This window comes from Canis aureus, chromosome 5 (assembly GCF_053574225.1).
Source record: "Canis aureus isolate CA01 chromosome 5, VMU_Caureus_v.1.0, whole genome shotgun sequence".
In the NCBI taxonomy this organism is placed as follows: Eukaryota; Metazoa; Chordata; class Mammalia; order Carnivora; family Canidae; genus Canis; species Canis aureus.
The window spans coordinates 49,308,070-49,334,474 of NC_135615.1; the positions used below are offsets into that span (position 1 = coordinate 49,308,070).

General features: G+C 40.5%; 1 long non-coding RNA gene across 50 annotated transcripts in view; it reads left to right on the plus strand.

Moving 5' to 3' along the window:
- The window catches only part of LOC144314152 (uncharacterized), a 240,698-nt gene that overhangs the window by 173,127 nt on the left and 41,166 nt on the right, over nt 1–26,405 (plus strand). For 44 of the 50 annotated variants that reach the window (XR_013379926.1, XR_013379910.1, XR_013379916.1 and 41 more), the window contains one exon: nt 5,547–5,671. This is a non-coding gene — a long non-coding RNA (uncharacterized LOC144314152). The other 6 variants (XR_013379882.1, XR_013379886.1, XR_013379895.1 and 3 more) reach the window with 4 other exon arrangements.

Genomic DNA, 26,405 nt, shown 5'->3' on the forward strand with positions numbered 1-26,405 from the left:
TACACACACAGTACAAGTGCGCACACTTTTGTGTTTAAATTGTTAGAGGACACGCGTTTGTGTTTAAAATGTTAGAGGAATAGGAACCATAAGGTGAATTAGAATGTTTACTTCAAATGATCATGTGCCTCCATCATCCATTTCTTAGAATCTTCTGCGTGCTCTGAATTCCCTGGGGAATCTTCTCCTTCTTTCAATTGACAAAGCAACAAAGGCATTACAACAATAACAAAAGTCTTTTTCTAGACAAATAGTCCTTGTTAGACAACCAATCACCCCATCTTTCCTTATTTTTCCATCCTTTCAAAAATCAAGGCAAGAAAAGGGGAACCAACAATACAGCTTACCAGTAACACTTTCTTAACAAAGCATTTTCTGCTGTTCTCCACATGTTCAGTAGCTTGAAAGGCCCAGGAATGTCCATAGGACTGTTCCGTAAGGTGATTTCAAACATGGGCATCATTCTTTTCAAGTAGAGCTAACATTTCCGTGGGAGACTTGAATAGTTCCTTGAGAGTGGTTCAGGTCTCTGAGCCAAATATGTATTTAGGCACTGTGGTGGAGAGTATTTGCCAATGAGACTATCAATGCCCAGGTACACATGCAGTATGTGTTTTGCTACAAATGTTTTCCCAGTAAACAAGAGTGGAGCCATCAAAAGAAAGAGAATGCTAATTTTAAATCAATTAAATTCAAACAGAAAGGCTTCCTTTGGGTATAGTTGCCTTTTAGTAAGCACACTACTTTTGGAGACTTGTAGTATTTACCCACAAATTGTTTTTGAAGTGTCTGTGGCATTGAGAAGTTGAAGTCAAACTGGTCTCTCCTGCAGCTCCTTCCCAGTCCATGAATTATTGAGGGTAGAATTTAACGGGGCCGGTATTGTTCATCACCCTGCTCTAGACGATATAAATGCATACTCCATTATTGTTGCATGATAGAGCATTCCTGTGTGAGGTTCACAGACATGATAGGGGATGCCTAGGGAATCGGGAATCACATGGTTCTGTGGATCCCTCTTCCAGTCACATTAGGACCACTAGACAGAAGGAAATACATCAAAATCAATTGCTGCCCAGGATATTGGTCTAGAGAGGAGAATGGACTCTGAACGATGGGATCTTTCCAAGCGAGGCATATCCAGCCTCAAACCTCACTTAAGGATGTGCCTCTGGCCCTGAGTGGCCTCTGGGACCACCTGGGAAGGGAGAACTAGCAGAGCTTGAGTCCCTGCCATACCAGTTCAGTCAAAGGGTGGATCATAGTCTCAATCCTACAGAGAGGAAGTTAGTTGGGTCACTTCCATGCAAAGAAATGGCTCCCAGAGATGACGTTCATAGCCTGGCTTCTTAAACAGATCAAAGGTGGTACAAGAATTCCTGCAAACAGTTGCTCACCTTCCAATGCATGAGTCACTTAACATCCAGTGTTTGGGGTTTAGATTTGCTGTCATTGTTTTTATTGTTGTCTGGGGTGAGTTATTGGATTGAAAGCAATTTGGATATTGTCTCCCTCCACGGGGCTCTGCAGCCAAAAAGAGATTGATGAAAAGCAGAGGTTTGGGGCGAGTGATTCCAATGCAGCTTTTCTCAGAGCAATACAAATGATAAGGCTGTTACTTGGGAAAACAACAGTCCGTAAGAGTGATTTCATTGTCTCTGATGGGGAAGGGCGGGCATAAACATTAAGTATAGTTCATGACATTGGGGAATGACGGATGATAGGATGCTACACAGTCTTGTTTCCTCATAAGGATTCCTCAATGTTTGCAAAAGCCATATTTTTGTACGGTTCAGGAAGCAGCAAGACAACTTGGCGGTCATCCTTGACATTGGTACAGTACTTTTTTACCAAACACTTTAATACACATTATCACAGTTTATCCTCAAATTCACACTCCTAGGTAGGAGGGCAAGCACTCCTGTCTCACTAATGAAGAAACTGAGGGTCAGAGACTGGCCTCGTTTTACCCAGCCAAAATGTTCCTTCTTATCTACCACCATACCCACTCATGGCATACAAGTCAGGAGACTAGATGTCCGTTATTTGTTCCTCACCAACTATTTAATGAATATACATTAGATCTCAGTTCCTTTTCTATACTGTAGGATGATTAGTAATCATGTCACAATACATGTTTTAAAATAAGAGACATATGACAGAAACCTGGCAACATTTTTGAAACCAATCAGAATAAATTAGGAGCCACAAGTAATTTTTTGACCTGTTGTGTAAGCTGCACTTGAATCCAGCAAGAATAGCAACTACCAACTGAAAGATGGTCCTCCCACACACTCAGTTTTCGGCCATGGTCTAAAATGTAAGGTGTTCCAACTATGTTCTAAGGGAAAAGAAATCTCATCTTAATCTTGGATTTATGCTTATAAATATTTTTGCTAACATGATTGACAAATAACAACACTAGCTTGCCTTGTAGGGTTGTGTTGGTGACAGCCAAGTATTTCTATGTACATGATGTAATTTAATCCTCATTCCACCCTTGAAGACAGGTAAAGATAAACATTCTTCCCACCTGCCATTGGAGCCTCATTGGGAAGGTGGGCACAGTAAACTGAGAGAGATCAAGGGTCACACGGGGAACATGCATCACACTTGAAGTAAGCAAACTGGGGCTTGAACAGGAGGACCATCTCCTCGTATAACCTCTGAATCTCCCTGAGCTCCAGGGGAAAACTTAATGAACCTTCAAGATAGGCCAGTTACTTACCTGCACTTTCTCAGTCCCATATCCACTTTTCTCCATTTAGCTCTGTGAAGCTAGAGCTAGGAACCTATGGCCCATGGTTCAAGCCCCCTTGCCCGTGACTTCCTATCGGTTTCTACCAGTAGGAAGACCAGGCCCACAATCAGAGGGTGAGAACAGAGGAGAAACTGTTCTCTCTGGGTTGGCCAGCATCTCTGGAGGTAGCCTCTTCCTTTTGTGATTCTAGCTCCTCCAGTGGCTTCTCTCCATGGTTCTAGTCCAATAACAAGTGGGCTCCAGGAGTCCACCACCTTGATCTCTCCTTTTTACTCCCAGCCACGGAAGTAGGACTGGTTCCTGAAGCTACTTGTTTTTGGGAATGACCTCTTCTTGTTAATTATTTCTCCAGCACCTTATCCTCTTGTTTGCTTTTATAACCCATCAAAAATATATGTAACCAATTTCTTGTATGAAACTTCTTTGAAATATCTAAAATGGGCTCTGTTTTCTTAAATCCATCCTGACCAATACAGAGAAGAACCTAGCACAAGAACTGCCACATAGTTAATGTGTTAACATCAAACAATTAAAAAGGAAAAGACTTGCCAGTGTTATATGTTGGGAACTGCAACACAACTGTCCCAGTGCCCTGTCATTGGAGCTTTGTACTAGGTGTGATAGCTATATGAGAATTGTCTCCAATAACAGAATGCTTCCAGATACCTAGAAGTTTAAGATTTTTTTAATGACGCATGCACCAATTTAATGTAATTTCCAAAACAAGGATGATAAAAATACTGACCTACCTCATAGAGCTGGTTGGAACAACTAATTAGCTCTCATAAAAACACTTCAACCACCTAAAGTACCTCATAAAAGTTTATTATGAGTAGTAATGCTAATAGTTAAACATATAATGATGGGCATCAAATGGGCACGCTCCACAAGCTGATGGTATTTTAAATTCCCTTTACATCTCACCGTTGTTTAGCAGTTCATATGTTGAGAGCTCTTCACAGCTGTAAATTAGTTAATCCCCATGACACTCACTCCTGAGAGATAGGTCAGTATTATTTTCTATTACTATGGCAACAAATCCTATGTAAATGCCCAATGATAGAAGTTGGAGATGAGAGACAAGAAAGGTTAAGTGACTTGTTCAAGGCCACACATCAAATAGGTGGCAGGATCAGCTTTAAAATGCAGAGGTGCTGACCCCACAGCACACTCCAGTCCACCTGGTCAGCACTAAGGGGATCATTGACGTTCGTTTGCTTAGAAACTCAGTGAAACAGAAAATATCAATATGGTCTCTATCCTGGAACAAAATAGGAACAATTATAGTTTACGGGCATATAATTAAATGACTATACTTTGTTAGCCCATCAATGACAGGCAGTAACAGGAAGAGCAGTATGAATTCTAAAGACAGACCTTTCAAATTCATACCCCAGCTCAGCCTCTGATACATACCTACTGCACAAACTTGGTCATGCAACGTGACTGCTCTGATCCTCAGTTTCAGGGCCTAATAGTAGCAAAATGAAGCTAATAATGGATCTACTTCACATGGTTACTGTGAGGATTTAATGTAAAGCACTTAGAAATAGAGCCAAGTAGATAATAAGCATTCAGTCATCATCAGTTGTATTAGATAGATCCTATTACACAGGAAATATTTTTGCCTTCCAACAATGTTGCATGGAGGACAGAGATGCTTAAGACACAGACCCTGTCCTCAATTGAGTTTTGTACAATGTGTAACTTGCCAAACAATATCAGGGGACATCTCCCTATATGGGACCGTTAATTGTTCAAGCAAGGCCACACATTGCAAAGCAAATGATGTAATTCCTCAGTTTTCTGATAAGGAGTGCTCCTTCTGCTCCCTTTCTCACCTGTCCTTGGGTTTCCATTTTCAATTAATAAACTTTATTTACACTTCTATAAAAAGGCAGAACACAAGTAAACTATCACTAAAAGATTTCACATGTTAAAGAGAGTGCCGTGGTTGTTCAAGGTAGCAGGATCAGTTCTGGCTGAAGTGTGTAGGCAAGAATTTTGTCTTTTTTTTTTTTTTTTTTTTTTTTTAAGAATTTTGTCTTAAAAGATAAGTCTGTTTTTAAAACCCAAAGATGGCTGTGCCAGTTGCTGGGGAAGGCCAGGTGGGTGGGTCTAGGGAATGAGTGGGGCAGACATGAACAATGAAATAGCAAATCTTAGCAAAGGAAGAATGGAAGGATGGTTATTGAATACCTTTATGATCCAGCAACTATGTTGGCACCTTACATTACTTAAAAAGGTCACATAACTGGTAAGTGACCCTGCTGAGACCCAAATCAATTCACCTATTCCAAGTGTGAGATGATGCAAAAGAACCATCATTGACGTTAAGAGTGGAGAGCATGACACAAAGGGGAACTTTTGTGAGATTACTCTGGGCATAGTATTTAGAGAGGATTCAACAGGTAGTCTGGGAAAAGCCAGATAGATTTTTAGAATGCAAAGAAGGATAAAAGCTGGAATAGAATGGTGATGTGGAACTGGAAGGGGGAGCTGCCCAGTGGCTCAGTTCTAGCTGTGTAGTAGAACCACCTGGAGATAGTCTTAAAACTACTAATGTGTAAACTCACTGACTATTGTAGACACAGTAGGTGGGAATCAAAGGATACCATTTAAAACTGACACTAAAAAGAAACCAAATAGAGTTAATTAAAAACAGGGGGCTCAGGGCATTTGTTTTTTATAACGATGAAAATAGATATCATAAAATTTACCATCTTACATATGTTTAAGTGTACACTTCAATAGTGTTAAGTATATTTACCTTGTTGTGAAACAGATCTGTGGAACCCTTTCATCTCGCAGAACTGAAATTCCATAGCTACTAAGCAACAACTGGCCAGCCCCTGGTAATCACCATTCTACATGCTACATCTATGAATTTGGCCATTTTACATACCTCAGGTAAGTGAAATCATATAGTACTTGTCCTTTTGTCACTGGATTGTTTCACCTGGCATAATGCCTCAGAGTTCATTTATACTACAGCACGTAACATAACTTTATGTTTTTAAGGCAACATAATAGTATTCTGTTGTATGTCATATATACCACATTTTGTTCATCCATTTAGTAGTTGGATATTTGGGTTATTTTCACCTCAGCTACTGTGAATAGTGCTGCCATGAATATGGTTCTGTAAATATCTCTTCAAGAGCCCTGCTTTTGATTCTTGTGTTTATATACTCAGGAGTGGAATTTCTGGATCACATGGTAGTTCAATTTTTAATTTTTTAAATAACTTCCATACTGTTTCCATAGCAATTACACCATTTTACAATCCCACAAACAATGCACAAAGGCTGCAACTTCTCCATATCCCCACCAACACTTAGAATGTTCTGGGTTTTTAATAGTACCCACCCAAAAGGGTGTGACTATGGGCATTTTTAAAGGTATAAATACAAGATAATTTCCAAAACAAAAATATTTATCATACTAAATACCAAAAAAAAAATTGAAAGGAATGAAAACAAATTGTATAGAGAAACATAGCAAATGTAACATAAATGTAATAATAACATAAAATAACATGACAGAATTGGCACCACCAGCTTTGTCAGTAAATATGTATAATGTTTAATTCACTTGCTGAAAGATTCTCTATCTGGCTCACAAAGCAAGACCCAACTATTCAAGAAATACAATACAAGTAATTCACAAAGGTTAAAATAAGGGAATGGGCAAAGCTTTTCTAGGCAAAAGGAAACAGTGAAAAGCAAGGTTGCACTCTTGATATCCCATATATTCCGGGAGGAGGGGAGGGCAAACTGCATTGGGTCTCTGTTAAATTCCTGATTTAGGTAATGGCATTGTGGTTATAAAAGAGAATATTCTTAGTTTTAGGAAGTACATACTAAAGGACTTTTAGGGATGAAGGACTCTCAAAAGGTTCAGAAAAAAATCGGAGAAGAATAAAATGTGCAAAATGTGTAAATAATTGGTAAACCAAGACTCTTTGGAGTTCTTTGTAGCTTCTTTCAACTTTTCTATGATTTGGAGATTTTAGCAAAACAAAAAGTTTTAAAAAATTAATCATAATACACAGATCTAACGCCCTAGAACTTCTAATTCTTTTAGCAGCAAAATCAAGCCAAGACTATGGTATTTTTTTAAAACCAGCTAATTCTAATATGCATTCAGAGTTGAGAGCCAATGCAACAGTCAATCCATGGCACCTAATTACTTAACTGGCTGTATGTGGTAACAAAAAAGGAGACATGAAGGAAGACTGTGGTAGGCAGAGAAATGGCCCCTAAAGATATCCAAGTCCTTGTCCCAGAACCTATGAGTGTTCTCTGTTTGGCAGAAGGGACTTTGCAGACATGATTAACTTAAGAGTGGGCGATTATCCTAGATTATCTAGGGAGGCCCTCAATGTAGTCACAGTGTCCTTGTAAGAGGAAGGCAGAGGGAGATTTGACTACTGAAGAAGAGGTCGATGTGGATGTGATCATGGAAGCAGGAGGTTGGCATGACATAGCCATGAGTCAAGGAATGACCTGCAGCCACAAGAAACTAGAAGAGCCAAGGAACAGATTCTCTCCTGGATCGTCTTGTAGGAACCAGCCTCTGATTTTACACCTTGAGTTTAGCCCTACAAAACTCATTTCAGACTTTTGGCCTCCCAAAGTGTCAGAGAATAATAAACTTGTGTTATGCCCTGGGTCTGGGTAATTTGTTACAGCAGCAACGGAACAAACATGGTGCCATGAACAGAAGCATGACCTATTCAAGAGGATGAGTTTTTTATCCATTCATTTCTGGACTCCTAAAAAGAAATGGGAAAGTGGATAATCAGTGGATGAGACATTTCAAACAGATTTCTGGAAGATGAAAAGCAGAAGGAGACATGCTGATAGAAAATACAGATATAGGGAATCACATCCCCAAACATTTGATCTAGGAGTTGTAGAGATCTGCCCAGAGCATCTCTTGTAAGCCTCCAAGCATAGAGCTGGCACTTAAGACAGCAGGGCATGGTAAAACACTGGGCTGGCAAGAGGATTCTTTGAATATCTATGTACAGAACAGTTGTATTAGGGAGTGCCATCTCCCCCTTCTCCCCTCTTGCTACACACAGCCCAACATTTATCCCTGAAAAAACTTCTGGTGGGCTCTTATTTAAGAAAACTGAATAAATAGTGTTCAGGAGAACCCAAGAGTCTGTGTTGGATGTTTTTACCCAGAGATATGTTCTCCTCATTTTGACCTAAGGTGAAGGTCCTGGCCTACTTACTCCAAAGCAAAACCTGCTAGTGATGGACCCCATCCTGGACACTGTGATTAAGCAGAAGACCTTCCTGTTTAGGGCAGAGGAAATCTGTATCACCTACTTAGTCCTTTTCTTTTAAATATGAATGGGCAATGAGTCCATTAGAAACTTCAGGGGAAAAAGGGCAACAGAAGCAGCAATCAAAAGATATTTGAGAAATTCATGGCTTAACTGTGAAGCATTCTACAACTTCAAGCAACCATAGCAATGTAAGGCAAGAGAAACCTTTTGACCTTGAAGCTACAACCATTGTATCTTGAGTAGCCCAGAGGATATTTCACTGCATTCATAAAGGAAGAAATGCAATCCTAACCTACAACTCGACTTTGCAGTGAGCAATATTCACATAGTTATAATAATGTCAGTGCTGTTCTTTGATTTTCAATCTATAGCAAAAGCTCATAAAAGTTAATTATTGTTTCAGAACAGATGTAAATGTTAACTATCTTGAAAATGTAAAAGCCAGAAGACGTGGCTGAGATGAGGTGGGAGTTAGCAAGGGAGGGGTAAAATAGAGAAATGTAATAAAGAGGATAAAGTGGGAGTCAGAGAGATGTAACACCTAATATCACAAAGTTATCTAATAAAATAACTCAAAAGTAAACAACATAGAGATCAAACACAGCAGAAGTAGAAAGGTAGAAAGGTGGGGTATAATACGAATGAGCTAAGTCTTGGTCTTTCATGGCTGAGAGTCATCATATATTGCCTAAAGCTAAAAAAAAATCAAGAAATGGAAGTATATTATTTAAAGGTATGGAAGTAATTATTAGAAGGCTTGAACTCAAAGAGATTGTTTCCGGAGACTGGACTAGGATAGAGAAAGAAAAGTTGAAAGATTGTTGCTTTTCATCATAAATTCTTCTGTGTGATTTTTCTTTTCACCACATGGATGTATTTCTCTAATAACATGAGTTTTAAAATGATAAGTTACCAAGGACATCATGGTAGATCCTCAATTACTGTCAGCCTAGTATTATTTACTGTATGATTATCTTATATTGCCCTGGGGCCATTATTTAAGAACTGAACATGGTTATACAACTAGAGTCTTTAGTCATAAACTCTACAGTTAATCACTATATTCTTATGTGAATAAAGGGAGTATAGGAAAGAAAGGGAAAGAGGGAAGGGAAAGAAATAATAGGAAAGTCAAGGTAGGAGGGAGGTCAAAGAAGGTCAAATTGCTGAAGTCAGATTCAGAGCGGAACAGATGAGTACTCAGGGTAGAGATTTCCAACAGGAAGGAGCTTTTGAGAGCAAAAACCCAGATACCATTTGGAACATCATTCCCATAGTCATCAGTCCCATAGCACAGTCACTAGCTCTGCTGGAATAGTCTCCTTGGCTTTTGGCTCAACAGGCTTCCTCCTGGCACTCTCCAACCCTGCCCCCTTCCTGTACACACACACACACACACACACACACACACACGCTTGCTGTTTATCTCTACCAGCTCCACAATGTACAAAGCCTTTTCCAAGTGCCGCCTTCTTGATGTCTTTCCCAATGATTTCAGACCTTAACAATCTCTCACTTGCTAAACACTTTAATATTTGACAATAGTTGGTAGGTACCATATGCTTTACTAATTGTTTGGGTTTCCTATGCCCTTCATCCCAACTAGATCATAAATTCTTTTAAAGGAAGAAACTCTGACATCCTTCTTTTGTCTCATCTAAGAACAAAGCACAGTGTTGGGCTTCAAATAAGTAATTACAACTCTGGTTAAAGCAGAAAGTAATAGATGAAGTTTTCATTTTAACTGAAACAATTTTCTTTCCCTACCTTGCACTGAATTATGATGAGGGCGTCTAATACATGTCATTTGTCATGTTTGTTACCTGGTTAGGACTGCCAGGACTCCATATAATGCCAGTCACCTTTTGTTCTCTGAGACAGGCAGCCTCAAGTGTTGAGGGTTGGGGACATTAGGAAGAAGAGATACAGCACCATGGCTGATTTTGGATCCAGTACATACTGCCCCTCCTCCGGAAGAAAATCATCCAGAGAGCAGGCATGAGCTCATAACTCATAGGTCAGAGGGACGCATGGCACATGACTTAGCCCTTGTGGCCAAGGGAACAGGGCTTCTATGGGAAGCACATATACAGGACTTGATGTGATCTAGAGAGGGAAGGCAATATGCCAGGCATCCACTGTCCTCACCTCCACCACCCTTCCCTCCCATTCCATACAGATGCTGCTGCCTGAAATGTGAGTTCTTCCAATTATTTTGGCATCTATGCCAAGGTCACTTTCTTGTATTCATGTTATCAGACTTCTTTAAAGCTCAGGTCAAGACCTCTGCTCTCAAAGGAAGCATGTCAACATTTCTTCCCCTTGTTGCCCCTCACATCATGGCAACCACTTGCAATGTGTGTTTATCCGGAAAGCCCCAGGCAGCCAGCATGCTCAGACAAGCTGAACAGAAAACTCTACTGTGTACAGAAGAAGAGTTTTTGGTGTGCCCTCTGGCCCTGAAAATAACACTGGTTTTGCTATGAAGATTTATTTACCTTCAGAGCTTTTTTCCCACAAGTGCACGGAAATACCAACCCACATACACTGTTGACTGAACAGCCTTTTCTCTCTTGGTCATGAAAAAAATTCACAGAGTCTAGGACACTCCTGGCATGTGTGAGTGAAAACAATTCTATCACTCACTCTCTCAAACTTCTTTTGAGATTTGACAGGGAAATCTGAAAGGGGACACTTCCATGGCAATAAAGAAGAAGCCAAGAGTCCAGTTGTAGTGGCTGATTAAATCACGTTTTAACCATTCCTTCTGGTTTGTAGTGCTTTTCCCTAGAGCACCCTTGTAATGGGGCTACAGCACCATTTATTATTTACAATTGCCTTTTTTTCTTGTGAGATCAGGCTTTGTTAAAAGTCCATTTAGGACTGGTCATACTTCAACTAAGGGTCAGTTGAAGCTTCCAAGTAATCTGCTGGGTGTCAAATGTCATTATGGTACAAGCCCCAACACCAGCACATAAGGAAATATATTTACCTAAATTCGAAGAAGCTGTGATATGTGGTTACAGAACCCAATTCCGTGCAAGGACATGTCAAAGAGAAAGAAACAGTCCCACCATTTCCTCTGTTGTCTGGTGTATGTGACACTCATCCCTGGCACGTGAATATTTATGTATACTTTGTGCAAGTCTTGCTAATTGTAATTATGATTGCTTACTACAGTTTCCAAGGTAACAGTTGTCACTGCAATGCTTCACTGCCAACTCAATTTCCATTCTCCTGCTGATATAACAAATATTGTGTGACATTTTAACTGAAAATATCTGTAAATGGGTGTCTGAGTGTGGTGTGTTTCTTTAAAAGGGAAGGAAAACAATTATTAGCTTTTCATTATTCGTCTCAGTGGCACATTTGATCAGTAATTACTTCAATTTTATATTTAGAAAGGAATGAACTGGAGTCCCACCAGGTCTCGGATTTGGAGGTTCTGGATTCTGACCCTGCCTTTCCCATTGACCCATGTGGCCTTGGTTCAGTAGCCAAGAGTTGGTCCAGAAACTGTGCTATAGTAAATGAAACAGAGTTCTTGGGCATCCCCCTTCCCCAGGGTACACTTACCACATAGGCACCTTTTATTCTCTGAGACATGCAGCCTGGAACGATGAGGGATAGGACCTGAAGGAGAACAGAGAGAGTAGATTCCCTTCATTTTGGCTGCCTTCTGTCTTCCCTCTAAAGAGCAGAGTCGTTCAGGTCAGAAATACCTGTGAACAGGTGGTGGTAGCTACAGTTGATTCTGGTAATGACAAGGATGCAGGAACTTTACCTCAGCCCCATAGCACCCTTTCCAGTCAGGGATCCCATCATGGATCCCACTTCCCGCCCACCTTCATGTCACTTCCTGTCTTGCCAGGAGAGGCAGGTCTCAGATACATTCCAGGTAGACTGCTGGCCAAGAAGGATGCTGTGATACACCAACAATTTGAGTTAGCTGCCCAGCTCAAGCTCTGATTGAAGGCTTCACGAGGTTACAAGTGAAAACAACAGACTGCAAGATCCTTAGTGTTGTGTGTGTTTTTGTTTTCTACAATATAGCACCTTTCCAACTATCACGAGTAATTGAAAATTGTATATGGAGGTGTTCAGTCCCACCTTTAGCCAAACCAGCAGTGCTTCCTGTTTGCCAGACGCATCAGTGATGTGAGAGCAATTACACAGATGCAGTCCCTGCCCTCAGAAGACTGACAGTCTTGGGGAAGAAAAACACATAAACACATAAAATAGTTTGAGAAAAATAAATCTGTGGTGCAGATCAGAGTGTAATGGGTGTTCAGATAAGTCTGCCTGGAACTGGAGTAATGAGGAAGGTTTAGCCCTGAGCTGGGTTTGAGGGTAAGGAGAATTTCCAAGAAAACAAAATAAACAAACAAAAAAATAGCGACTATGGGTGAAAGAATATAGAAAAGACATCTCAAACATCACTTAGATTTTTACTTGCCTGAATCGATAATTTTAAGCATAAAAAGGGTCTAATCTGGGATCCCTGGGTGGCTCAGCGGTTTAGCCCCTGCCTTTGGCCCAGGGCGCGATCCTGGAGTCCCAGGATCGAGTCCCGCGTCAGGCTCCCGGCATGGAGCCTGCTTCTCCCTCCTCCTGTGTCTCTGCCTCTCTGTTTCTCTATATATATCTATCATGAATAAATAAATAAATCTTTTTAAAAAGGGTCTAATCTAAAAAAGAATGATTGTGTTCATTAGCTATGACCCTTTGGGCCAGGGGAAAACTAAGATTAGGACAGACATGGACAATGTGGGTGCCAAAGAACAGATGTCTCCTTTCAGGTTCCAATATTGGCATTCCAAGCAAGTCTTAGAGGAGGAAAAGCCCTTTGGTCATTCCCATAGTTCACAGCATTCTCCCAGTTTCAGCTTCCTCTCACTCTCTCAGTATCCAGAACTATTACCCCTGGAAGGAACCCTCATTTCTCCCTCCTCCCTCCTGCCAGCCCATCAGACTTCTGGCCTCCTCTCTGCTTATGGCATCTTGTCATTCCTGCAACACTCTTCCCAGGATCATTAACCAGGACCCTCAAGGGCACGCACTAGACCATTGCACAAATGTACCTGCCCAGCCTCCAGGAGGGGTTACATCCGCCCTGTAGAAGGAGTGAATTTTTTGTATTTCATTTGCCCAGGGAAGTAGTTTTTTCACAGTCTGCACCAAGGCACTCTCTGTACCAGCAGTAGCACTGACCACTGCAGGATCCAAGCTTTGCTGGATATTTTGAGGTCACTGCTATCACTTTGGGCCTCCCCTGATGTCCAGCATCAGTTGATCTGACAAATACGAAATACCATGGATCCTACATATCACCTAAAATGAATCTGACCACAGTCTGCTCTGAGACCATGATGCATTGCAGGTTATTTTCAGGAACCTCTGTTTACTATGTGAGGAAACACGAGGTGTCTGGAGTCTGTAATCAGAGGCTGAAAAAGATGTCTCCAGACCCTCAGCTCAAAATGGCATTTTTAATTTTGATTTCATCACCAAAGAATACTTACCATGCCACTTGAACCTCATGGTTTACCGACTGAAGTTGGTTGTTCATAAATCTAGTTCGTCCGTTCAAGTTCCCTGGGTACCAGCTGATCTGATCCAATAGCCCCTTATTGTAACTCATCTGTTGAGGTCTTCCTCATCAACCACAAAAGAAAAGTTAGTGGAAGATTTGAAAGAAAGATTATCTCAGAGTTTGGAAAGAGGGAAATCATTTAATATCTCAATGAGCTTAAATGACCGGGTCTTTTTGAAATCAGCATATAACACAACGACAATGATAAATCTTTTTTTCTAAAAATGCCTTTTCGGCACAAACTGAGCGACCACTTCACGAACAATTGGGCACCCAAATAATTGGAAATATTTCAGAAGAGCAAATGAAGCAAAAGAGATCATAGAAAGCTGGAAATATATGGATGCAATTTTGAGCCTAAATGAACATGCAGCGCCATATACAAAATAATCAGTGAGATGTGAAAACGAATGTGGATCCCTTTGATTTGAATCAACAGGGTGTGAAGGGCTCTTATTATTAAAGGCAAACCTTGATGCCACCTCGCCCTTGTCCAGATCCAGACATCCAAGGTCCTGGCTCTGGAGAGGCACAAACCCAGCACTGAAGTGCCTGACAGCAAGAAGATGGAATGCAATCCTGCAACCAGTACTCTTTGGCTGACTCTAACTCAGAAGCCTTCCTCACTGTCAATCTTCTGAAAAATTTTCCTCCCCGTTAGCAATTTTAGAAGTTCCTTACCAATACAGGGCCTCAAATGCAGTGAAGACAGGTAGCCTATACTGTCAACCTAGGTATAGGGAAACGGATACGCTATAGCACAAAGAGCTGCCACAGAGCTATTCCTTCTAGAAAACTAACCAAGGGGGGAAGGGAGTAGTGTTCCTCCTATCCCAAAAGCAAAAGAATCAAGGATCATTTCAGAGCTTGGAGGAGCCCTAAAAATCTTCTCCAGGGATTTCCAAACTGTTCAGCCAAGTCTCAGGATATTGAGAGAGGCTTCAGATAAAGAAAAACAGGGCTAGGGAATCCCTGGGTGGCTCAGTGGTTTAGCATCTGCCTTTGGCCCAGGGTTTGATCCTGGAGTCCTAGGATCGAGTCCCACATCAGGCTCCCTGCATGGACCCTGCTTCTCCCTCTACCTCTTTCTCTCTCTCTCTCTCCCTCTCTGTGTCTTTCATGAATAAATAAATAATCTTTTTTTAAAGATTATTTAAATCTTTATTTAAAAAAAAAGAAAAGCAGAGCTAATGGTGAGATCACAAAAGCATTTTCAGACAAAGATTTGCTAGAGGCTTCCTTCAAAGTCAGTTTCAAGGTCACCTTAACATTGACAGGAGAAATATGAAGAAAATCTGTGCGGTGGCAGGATTACATCCTGAAATTTTAATCTACTCCCTTCTGCTTTCTCAGCAATACTCAAGGCCATTTTTTTTTTTCCTTCTTCTGGCCAAAAAGGAAGAAAGAACAAAGCTCAAAGAAAGTGCTAGCCTGAGACTAGGACTACATGAAGCCTATGCATAAATCCTTCTCAGGTTAAGGACTAGATGGAGGAAGGGGTAGGCAGGGAGGGCAGCGGGCAGAGGGCAGATTTAATTTTTATTTATTTATGATAGTCACAGAGAGAGAGAGAGAGGCAGAGACACAGGCAGAGGGAGAAGCAGGCTCCATGCAGGGAGCCTGATGTGGGATTCGATCCCGGGTCTCCAGGATCGCGCCCTGGGCCAAAGGCAGGCGCCAAACCGCTGCGCCACCCAGGGATCCCAGAGGGCAGATTTAAATTAGAAAGAGGACTCCCCGAAGTTTTCCAAGTGGGAACAATAAAAGAGCATTTTGTCTTGAGGACTAGAAAGAAGAGAGGAAGGAGCATCAAAGTGAACTGACTCAGTAATTAAGGATAATCATGTGAGAATCTTGGGCACCTGGAACCCTCCAGAACTGAAGGAGGGAGACGTGGATACCACGAATGGGGGTGAGGAAGAGAAGGGGGCACTTGCCCCCACCAGAGCGGTGACAGAACAGGAAAGACTCACTTGGGAAGCTTCCTCTGAGGCAAAGTAGAGGTGGACACATCACCCCTTTACTTTACCAGTAAAGCCAATTAACAGGGGAACACGCCAGAGAATCCTGGACTTTAGATATGGTTGAATGAGCCTGGGATAGGAGGGGGATGTTTAGAAAAAAAAAAGCCCCATCAAAGATCCCTGTTGTTTTACACACTTTAATTGACCCAAACCCATATAAATGACTGACTGACAAACTGGGGTGAACCCAGTTCTTTTTACCTGATAGTTCAAAGAAAGCTTGAAGAGAAAGCAATTTTGCCCCTGGTTGTTTTGCACTCCTTCTATGCGTAATGAAGAAGGCCTGTGCTGATTGTCAGCATGCTCAGTGACGTTCCTCTCATTCTATCTGGTGAAGAAACTTCCAGCTAGATAATGTGATGGCGGGTGAGAGAGCAGGGAATACTGGGCTCATACAAATAACATCAAATCTGTGACAAAATACTGTGGGAATGGTAAAATGCATCAAAACCGTTACACAATCTAAAACAGTAGATACTGTTCACCAAGAATGTCTCGCCCCAATGCATCTGCTCTTGATTTTCTGTGTCCAACAGGGTGGTAAAAATGGGTCAGATACTTGCAGCTGGCCACATTGCAGGAGAGAGTGTAATGGGTGGGGCACCTGAGTGGCTCAGTGGTTGAGCGTCTGCCTTTGGCCCAGGCCGTGATCCCAGGATCCAGGATCGAGTCCTACATCAGGCTTCTTGCAGGGAGCCTGCTTCTCCCTCTGCCTGTGTCTCTGCCTGTCTCTCATGAATAAATAAATAAAATCGTTTAAAAAAAAAATTGTGCGATTTTACCAACAGTTGCATGAAAATGCCCTGAACATCCTCTGGGGCAGCATCGACATAGCTTCTAAAACTCTGAAAAGTCTGCAGATATTTATATTCTGATATTTATGAGTTTGAGTTATTGAAATATTAAGAGAAGTTAACTGGACACCAAAACAGCTGTGCTGGGTTACATCTCCAGTGCTCATCTTGGTTCTTCCCAGTAGAGAGACTCATTGGCAAAGAATCTCACTCATGAATCACTGTGTTAGGTAGAAAACATTTTTATGTTTTCCCACAGTTTATTACTTAAAATGGTATTTTTTATGTCAAAAGAGACATCAATACAAGAATTTTAAGAGTCACGTGAATTTCTTTTTTAAAAAATTTTATTTATTTATTCATGAAAGATAAAAAGAGACATAGCAGAGGGAGAAGCAGGCTCTCTGCGGGGGTTGGGGGCAATGCGGGACTCAATCCCAGGACCCCAGGATCATGCCCTGAGCCAAAGGCAGATGCTTAACCACTGAGCCACCCAGGTGCCCCATGACATGAGTTTCTAACAAGGAATTTTCCTGTTTTCTTAGGGGGCATGATTGGAATATGGCCCCAGACTTCCAAAGACACCAATTCAATGTCCACACTATTAGGGATACTTAACAGGAAAACTTAAGAAGCACCAGCCTGATGACTGTTTACAGAGAAGCCTGGCAGTTTAAACCGCTCAGCTTTCATGACTGATGGTGTCAGAAAAGGCACCTGCCAACAGTTCAAAGCCCTTGCTGTAGACATAGTTCTCGAGGTGTTATCACATAGCATTTGAGAAAAGGCAGTTATGTCTACAACTCATGTGTCCAAGTAGTATATCTCAATTTTCCTCAAATAATCAATAGATTCTGTTAGAAAAAAGACACAGTCTGGAATCCACATGATCTAAATATGCTAAAAATAAAATATTTACGGGGCACCTGGGTGGCTCAGTTAAATGTCCGATTCTTGATTTCCACTCAGGTCATGATCTCAGGGTTGTGAGATGGAGCTCTGAGCTGGGCATAGGGCCTTCTTAAGATTCTCTCTCTCTCCCCCTCTCCGTCCCTCCCCCTCTCCCTGCTTACACTCTATCTAAAAAGTAAATAAAATGTAGTATTCATTAGTTGATAGAATACGTTTTAAAATATGGCAGTATTAGCTTCATCTCCAGATCGCTCAGTCATTTGACTTTCTTCATCTGTATTATTTCTCTTGATATGTTATCTTTCCTTGGCCAGGATAGCACAATCACAAACACTGAGAACATCTTCCATTCCCAAGGCCTGCCAGCCCCAGCCTCCACCTGCCCCCTCTACCTTCCAAGCGAGTTCTGCTAACACTCTGCAAACTTGAGCCTTCAGATAGCGTTCCTCCCTACTCTTCCTTCACTGATCCCTTACCGAATCAGTTATTTATGTGTAATCAACTCCATATCTCAGTTGAAATTTAAAAAAAATAATGCAGGCAAAATTATTTTGAAATGAAATGAAAACTTAGGTAATTTGATTTGCAGGAAATGAAGAACAAAGTGTCACAACCCGAGTGCTTTTAAATAAGTCATAATTAATTACGCATGCATCTATGTTTGGATGCTCAATTTATGACTAATTATGCAGCAAATGTAATTGCATACTGAAGTATTCAGTCGTGCCTTCTCTCGCTCTCATGTAGAGCAACCAGGTTTGTTGTTGCTACTGTTAATGGTATGGACCACCTGTTGCAATTGTTGAAATGTTGTCAAGACACAAATAATCAGATGATCTCTCCTAAAATACAGTTGTTCCTGTGGAGAAAATTGTAGAAAGGTCTAAAATTGTTTCCTAATTTATCCTCCTATTAAAAAAAAAAGTTGTATCTATGTCTGTATTCTTTTGTCCTCTCCTGAAACACACTTGCTAAGAAATCACATTAGGCACGGTCTGCCAGCTTTGTTTTTCCTATGGATTTGCAATATAGACTTTTTATTTTCTTGATAGAGCCATAAAGTTCTAAGGAATCATGAATGACCATCACATTTATGTCATTCTAGACAGTCTTCTTTTTAATGATGCTGAAGGGGATTTATCACCTTTTCTCCATCTTAAGATGCCTAGTAAAGTGAGTATCAAGGAAGCAAAGGAAATAAAACCAAATTTAAAACTTCCTCTGAATAAGTCTTGGGAGTGATTGTGGGTATTTTCTCACTAAAGGAAAAGAAGAGAGATAGCAAGCAGGCAAAAATTTTTAAGAGCTCTTACTTACTTAGCAAGACAACAACTACTTTGCTGTGTTTTTCAGAAAGTCCTAAGAATGCTTTATTAAGTAAAGTTGCCTCTTCGTGTATGAGCCACATAAATTCTAAGGCCTTTGATGGCCCACTCTCAGAGAGGTATCACCTATCACACAGATACTCTCCAGCCACCAAAAGTAAAAGCAATCCCAGTACTTTTGCACACTTCTAAAGAGCCCATGGCAGAGCTAGTAGACCTCAGCTACATACAGTTCTCATCTCCCAGGCTCATGGAAGATAGCTTCCAAGCGGGCTTATAGCCACACAGGCCTCAGGGCCAGGTTCAGGTGTGTGGCTGCGAGCCAGAGTCCCTGCCCAGCTGAAGCTTGTAGGAATGGCTGTAGGGGCTCCATGCCCTCTCCCCTCTACCATTATCATGACAGCAGAGCCAAAAGATCAAGGCATCTACCGCTACTGAGTCACCATATGGAGAACTCCTGCCTCAGGAGTCCCTGGGACCTGTACCAGACTTTGAGCAACAAATGAAATTTTGTTGTATTAAACCAATGAGATTTAGTTGTTTGTGACTTGCAGCTACTCCAGAACCTGGCCTATCCCAATACTCCAGCATTCAAGGGAATCCACTCGTATACACTCTGTAGCACCTCCTGAAATGCTCTCCCATTCTACCCTGGGCTAGAGCCTCTCACTCTCTCAAGCTCCTATCCGGCCCAGCAGTCAGGACCGTGGGCAGTTTTTCCTTCCCTGTCCTCCTTGCTCTCCAGCCCTGTCTCAATTATTTCCTAATTCCACCTCACAAAAGCCCCAGAGCTGGGTTGACAAAGTCAAACTCTATTTAGAAGGCTGAGAATGGGAATAAACTGTGCCTTCAGGGGAAAAAAAATCCTGCTAGGATGGGAAAAAAGGTAGAAGTAGTGGAAACACTCACTTGCTGAAAAGTGTTGTCCCCGTCGTATTTATTTTTGGTCCAAAACAGGTATGTTAAGATTTACACCTTAGTGACTTACTCTTACCCATCTTGCCTATTTGGGTTAGTAACATGTTTTATTCTGAAGCACTAGTGCTGATATTCTTTGACCTCCATTATTTCAGAATTATCCGAAGCAATCACCAGAGCCATCATCTATGTGAATAGGCCCTCTAGAGTTGTGCAGTGTACAACCCGCATGACTGTATGGGCACCACATCCACAGCATTTGAAATGTGATATTAAAAGAGCTGAAAAAGCATAGCTCATATAATAAAAACGAATGTAAAAAAAACTAACATAAAAAACCATGCAAACTTTAAAGTATGACTTTTATTCAATTTTTCAACAATATTATTAGTAAAATCCAGAAATGGCCAACATTGAACTAACTAGTGGCTGAGGAGGTTACAAAAAGATGTAAGATATGATCTTGACCCTCAAAATTTTGCCTCTCCATAGAGATACATTCACAAAAAGATTATCATCAGTGGAGGATAACAGTTAATAACATGTGATGATCAAGGCACACTAAAGGAAGACCAGGGAAAAGGTGGGTGTCACGTTAGACCCCAATAGATGTGTGCAAATCAGAAAAAAGGAAAAGAGATGTGTCTTTAAATTTCAGGGTTTGAGCTGCAATGTTTGCTGACAGGACTATAAAAGGAGACTATTTGTCATGGTGTGGGACTAAACTATTTCCAAGGCCACCCAGAACAAACTGGAAGGGATGTCACTCTCATATTTCACAGAAATGCTTGATAGTCACAATTTCACACCAGCCAGTTCCCCTCAAAAAGAGCACTTCTTCATCTGCCTAATCAAAATCATCTAATCAACCCTCATCTAAGTGAGGGTGTAAAAAGTGCATTATGCAGATATGGTCCCTGCCCTCTGGGGGATTACAATCTAAAACCTGCATACCTGGCTCCGACAAGCACAGAGACATAATTAACACAGATAAGGATGAGAAATGTATTTTCTGCAAGCCTCACTGCCAGCAGACAGAACAATTTGTAGTCATCACTGATCTGAGCTGAATTCAAATTAGTGACCCAAAGGCTCCACTGTCTGGGTGTTATTTTCAATCTCCTTAGCTATCCAATCTCCAGAAGTTTCATTTTTCATTCTTACTGTGCAGTCATCATCAAGTACCAAAGGGAAAGACCGCAATCCAGACACACTAAAAATAGCATTCTTGCCTTCTGAAAGCCAGACTCAGATTTATGACAGTTTTAAAATTTGGTTCTTCGTCTTAAAAGTCCAGCGTTCTACAAGAACTGTGCAAAGTAATACCTACCTGGTCTTTAGAGCATGAAACACTGTAACTTGATGCAGTGGGAGATCAAGCCTTTATATAATCCATTTACATTAGGGAGAGATAGCGTTTTCTTTTGCTTGACAGGTTGACGTGCCTTCATGTGTTTTCCACTTAATCAGCAGAATCATTAAGGCACTGAAGGTTTTGATGGTCTCAATAAAAAACATCTATTTCTGTAAGACCTATCACTATAAATAATTTAACAAACATCCCCCCCAAAAAAGACTATAAAAAGAGAGGGAGAATTATTCCTTTGTACTTAAATCACAGAGTACTCTGAAGTTGAGCCAAAGTGAGTCCAGATTTGAAAGGAGGGCAGGCTGATGTCCAGCAACAAATGATAAGGTGAAAATGAAATGCAGATTATAGAAAATTATAATCCAATGTCTGTTTTAAATATATATGTATTTAAATATAAATAATACCTATTTAAATTTATACTGCCATAAAAACAGTCTGGGAGAGTAATATCCATATAAACTGTTAACATGATTAATCGAGAGATGGCTCGTGGCAGGGGGAACTTACACATTCTCTGTGTTTGAATTTTTTACAATAAGCTCACTATATCAGGGAAAAAATGGTATTTCCATTTTAAAATGTATATACACATTTAGACTGTATGTACATAGGTAAACTGATACCAGTGCCAATCAAGCTGGATCGTATATCTCTTTTTGATGAGCTGGATATTGCCACTCAGTTATCAGGCATGGGGTGGCATTAGCCTGGGAATCCATGCTGAGAAGCTAATCTCAGTCAGGAAGAGAGAAACAGTGACTGAAGCCATTGATGAGGGCACTGACTAGCTGATAGGATGTGTCCCCAAAGGGAGGGCCAGCGGTCCACACTGCAGTCCCCAGGGAGAACAGTTATCCACAGAACTGAGTTGTAGATTGGAATCTGGCAAGAAAGCATCTCAGGTCAGTAGTGCAGCCTGGTTTCTAGGTGTACAGAAGCCTCTTGCTGTGGGATCAAGCAGGAAAAGAGTTCATTTGGTTAAAGCAGGACCTCGGCCAGGGGGAGAGAGCAGGCAAGACTTTGAGTCCAGCCCTGCACCAACAGCTGAACTCAGGACAGGACTCTAGTTTCAGCAGAGAATCATAAGAGCCACCAGGAACCAGAGTAGAATCCTAGCCAGGCCCAGGACAGACGGTAGAGGTGAGCAGAGAGCCCATAGCACACTGCAAACCCAGGGCATTTCAGATTCCACATGTTGGTACTGGTGGAAAGAAGGTGCTGTGCTTAGTCCCAAGCTTCATTCTCCTTGATTCAGGGACAGGGCCAGATTCTCAGGGATGAGTATCTAGCTTATGGCAACACCAGGCAGGCAAGAATGATACCAGTACTTTAGACTTGGTCTTTCTTACCAAAATTAAGAGACTTCTCCACTAATTTTCATCAGTTAAGTATAGATAATCTAGTCCCAAGAGTAGTTTTTTTGTTGTTGTTGTTTTGTTTTGCTTTGTTTTGATGTACAAAATCCCCTATTATGAAGGCCAAGACTACCTGCTCAACAGATGTGAGCTTTTGAGGTCATTAGTTAAGTTATAAGTAGATAAACAAAAGTCCATTTCACAGAATCTTAGATTTTATTGATGCCAAAGGAGCTAGCATATGGTCTTTCTAGTCAACTTCACAAATGACAATCAGAATAAGGAAAGAGGAGGAGAAAGTCCTTCCTCATCCAATGGCTACAATCTTTCCCTTTTGTTTGCCCCCATTTTCTCAGAAGTCCAATGCCTTCCTACCTTCTCCTTACAAGCTGTCTATGTCTTAGGACATTAAGCTAAATGTGTTTTAGTCCCTGCCCTTTACAGAATCAAGAGATCAAATTAATATAGATCTCATATATAAACAAGGGGAGGAAACAAAGATGGAATACTTTTATACTATAAGCAAATACTATAAGCATTTCAGAGAATCATCATGTACTTTATTTCCCAGGTAAGGAATGCTGGATGACAGAGAAAGGGCTAAAGCAGCCCTATAGGATCATTTATTTCTGGGGCATCTCTCCAGATCACTACTGTTATGGAGAGAGATTCAAAATAGCCCCAGATTCCAACTGAAATGATCCTCAACACAGGTTTGATTATAATCCAAAGACTCTCAAAATCAAATATTAAATTTGCTGTAGTGGTACCATGATTTTCATACCATGCTTCTTTAGGAGATGAGTATTCTACTAAAAATAGAAAAATGTTTCTCCCCCTTTCCAATTCTCAGGGGGGAATATATTCCCTGGACAGAGTTTTCTCAGTTTTAACATTTTCTTTCATAAATATTTCTTAGTTTTTTGGTATCAGTGGAGGCTAAGCCCATAGCAGAGAAGTCTAGGAGAATTGGAGTCACAGAGGAGACATGATCTCACCCAAAGTGGGTAGAGGATGAGTGAGTGGGCTGGGGCTGGGGAGAAGGGAGGAGAAATACCCTGCCCCTTCTCCTTCCCTCTCTGTCTACAATCTCCTGCCTTGGCTTCTTGTTGGCCAAACCCAACAGAAACCAGCTGTCACAAGAACCTGAGAAACTAGCCTTCAGGGATGCATCTTTTGAGTAACAAAGCAGAGCAGGGAAAAGCAATAAATGAATCTTAAGGCCAAGAGGGCAGTGTATGGCATCTGATTTAGGAAGATTTTACAGATTAGTTATGATATGTTTAAAATAATACCAATACTTAATGGAGAAAACCTGAGAACCCTTCCCCTAGGATCAAGAACAAGACAAGGATGTCCACTCTCACCACTTCTATTCAACATAATACTGGAAGTCCTAGACACAGCAGTCAGACAAGAAAAAGAAGGAAAAGGCATCCAAATTTGTAAGGAAGAAATAAAACTTTCACTATTTGCATATGACAAGATACTATATATAGAAAACCCTAAAGACTCCACTAAAAAGCCTCTAGAGCTCATAAATGAATTCAGAAAGGTCACAGAATACATAATCAATATACAGAAGTTTGTTGCATTTTTGGACACTAATAATGAAGTAGCAGAAAAAAATAATAATCCCACCTAAAATTGTACCAAAAATAGTAAAATACCTAGGAATAAACTTAACTAAGGAAGTGAAAGATCTGTACTCTGGAACTATAAAGTATTGATAAAAGAAATTAAAGATGACACAAACAAATGGAAAGATATTCCATGCTCATGGATTGGGAGAACAAATATTGTTAAAATGTCCATACTACCCAAAGTAATCTACAGATTGAATGTAATTCCTACCAAATACCAATAGCATTTTTCACAGAACTAAAACAAAGAATCCTAAAATGTGTGTGGAACCACAAATGACCCTGAATAGCCAAAGCAATCTTGAAAAAGAAGAACCAACCTGAAGGTATCACAACTCCAGATTTCAAGATACTCTAAAAAGCAGTAGTAATCAAAATAGCATAGTACTTAGTACAAAGACATACATGTAGATCAATGGAACAGGATAGAAAACCCAGAAACAAATCTACAATTAATATGGTTAATTAATTTTTTACAAAGGACACTAGAGTATATAATGGGAAAAAGACAGTCTCTTCAACAAATGGTGTTGGGAAAACTGAACAGCTACAGGAAAGAACGAAACTAGTCTACTTTCTTACATGATACATCAAAATAAACTAAAAATGGGTTAAAGACCTATATGTGAGACCTGAAACTGTAAAAATCCTAGAGGAGAGCATAGGTAGTAATGTCTCTGACATTGGCCACAGCGACATTTTTCTAGGTATGTCTCCTCAGGCAAGGGAAACAAAAGCAAAAGTAAATTATTGAGACTACATCAAAATAAGAAGCTTCTGTACAGCAATGGAAATAATCAACAAAACTAAAACCACCCTACTGAAAGGGAGAAGATATTTGCAATTGGCATATCCAATATAGTTAGTATCAAAATATGTAAAGAAATTACACAACTCAGCACCAAAAACCCAAATAATCTGATTAAAATGGGCAGAAGACATGAACAGACATTTCTTTGAAGAAGACATACAAAGGGTTTACAGACACATGAAAAGATGCTCAATATCAGTAATCATCAGAGGAATGCAAATCAAAACCATAATGAGATATCACCTCACACCTGTCAGAATGGCTAAAATCAAAAACAAGAAAGAACAAGTGTTGGCGAGGATGTGGAGAAAAAGGAGCCCTCATGTGCTGTTGGTGGGATTGCAAACCAGTACAGCCGCTCTGGAAAACAGTATTGAGCTTCCTCAAAAACTTAAGAATAGAGGGGCACCTGGGTGGCTCAGTCAGTTAACCATCCGACTCTTGATCTCAGCCCAGGTCTTGATCTCAGGGTTGTGAGTTCGAGCTCCACATTAGGCTCCAGGTTGGATGTGGCGTTGACTTTTTTAAAAATTTTAAAAATAGAATTATCATATGATTCAGTAATTCCACTACTGGACATTACCCAAAGAATACAAAAACACTAATTTTAAAAGATATATGCCCCTCTATGTTTTCTGTAGCTTTATTTCCATTATCCATAGATAAATGGATAAAGAAGATGTGATATATATACAACGGAGGTTTGCTTAGGCATAAAAAAGGATGAAATCTTGCCATTTGCAGTAACATGGATGGATCTAGAGATTATAATGCTAAGTGAAATAAGCCAGTTGGGGAAAAATAAATACCATATGATTTTACTCTTACATGGAATTTAAGAAACAAAACAAAGAAAAAAATAGACAACCCAAGAAACAGACTCTTAACTCTAGGGAACAAACCAATTGTTACAGAGGGGAGGAGTGTGGGATGGATGAAATAGATGTAGATGATTAAAAGTACACTTATTGTGATGAGCACTGAGTACTATATAGAATTGTTGAATTACTATATTGTACACCTGAAACTAATATAACACTCTATATTAATTACGCTAGAATTAATTTTTTAAAATTTATTATCATTTCTGGCTAGTGCCTGCTATGCTTCCATAACATCCAGGATGTGTTTGAGCATGACTGTTGGATCTATTTAGCAAGCGAAGACACAGTGTTATATAACACTGGTTTCATACTGTGCTCTGTAGACCCAGAGGTTCCAGGGAGCTCTCCTGCAGCTGTCATATAGGTAGGGTGGACTGAGCACAACCAGCTCCAACTTCTGTCTCTCCTGAAGCTGCAGCAGTGTTGCTTTTTATCTATTTTACATACTGGGTCTCTGTAGGATTTTGCTTGAACCAAATGCCTCTCCACTTACACAGATAGAAATTCACTGGCATATCAAGTTGCTGCTAAGAAGTATCTCAATGATCACACTTCATTTTTTTCCTTTAGTTTGTTATGATATTGATTTCTTGCCTATGTTTTATACTCTACCACATTTATAGACTAAATATAAATACAGGCCACCCCCAGCTGAGACTGTGTGTACATATGCAGTTATGAGCCAACTGTGTGGAATTCTAAATGCTTTTT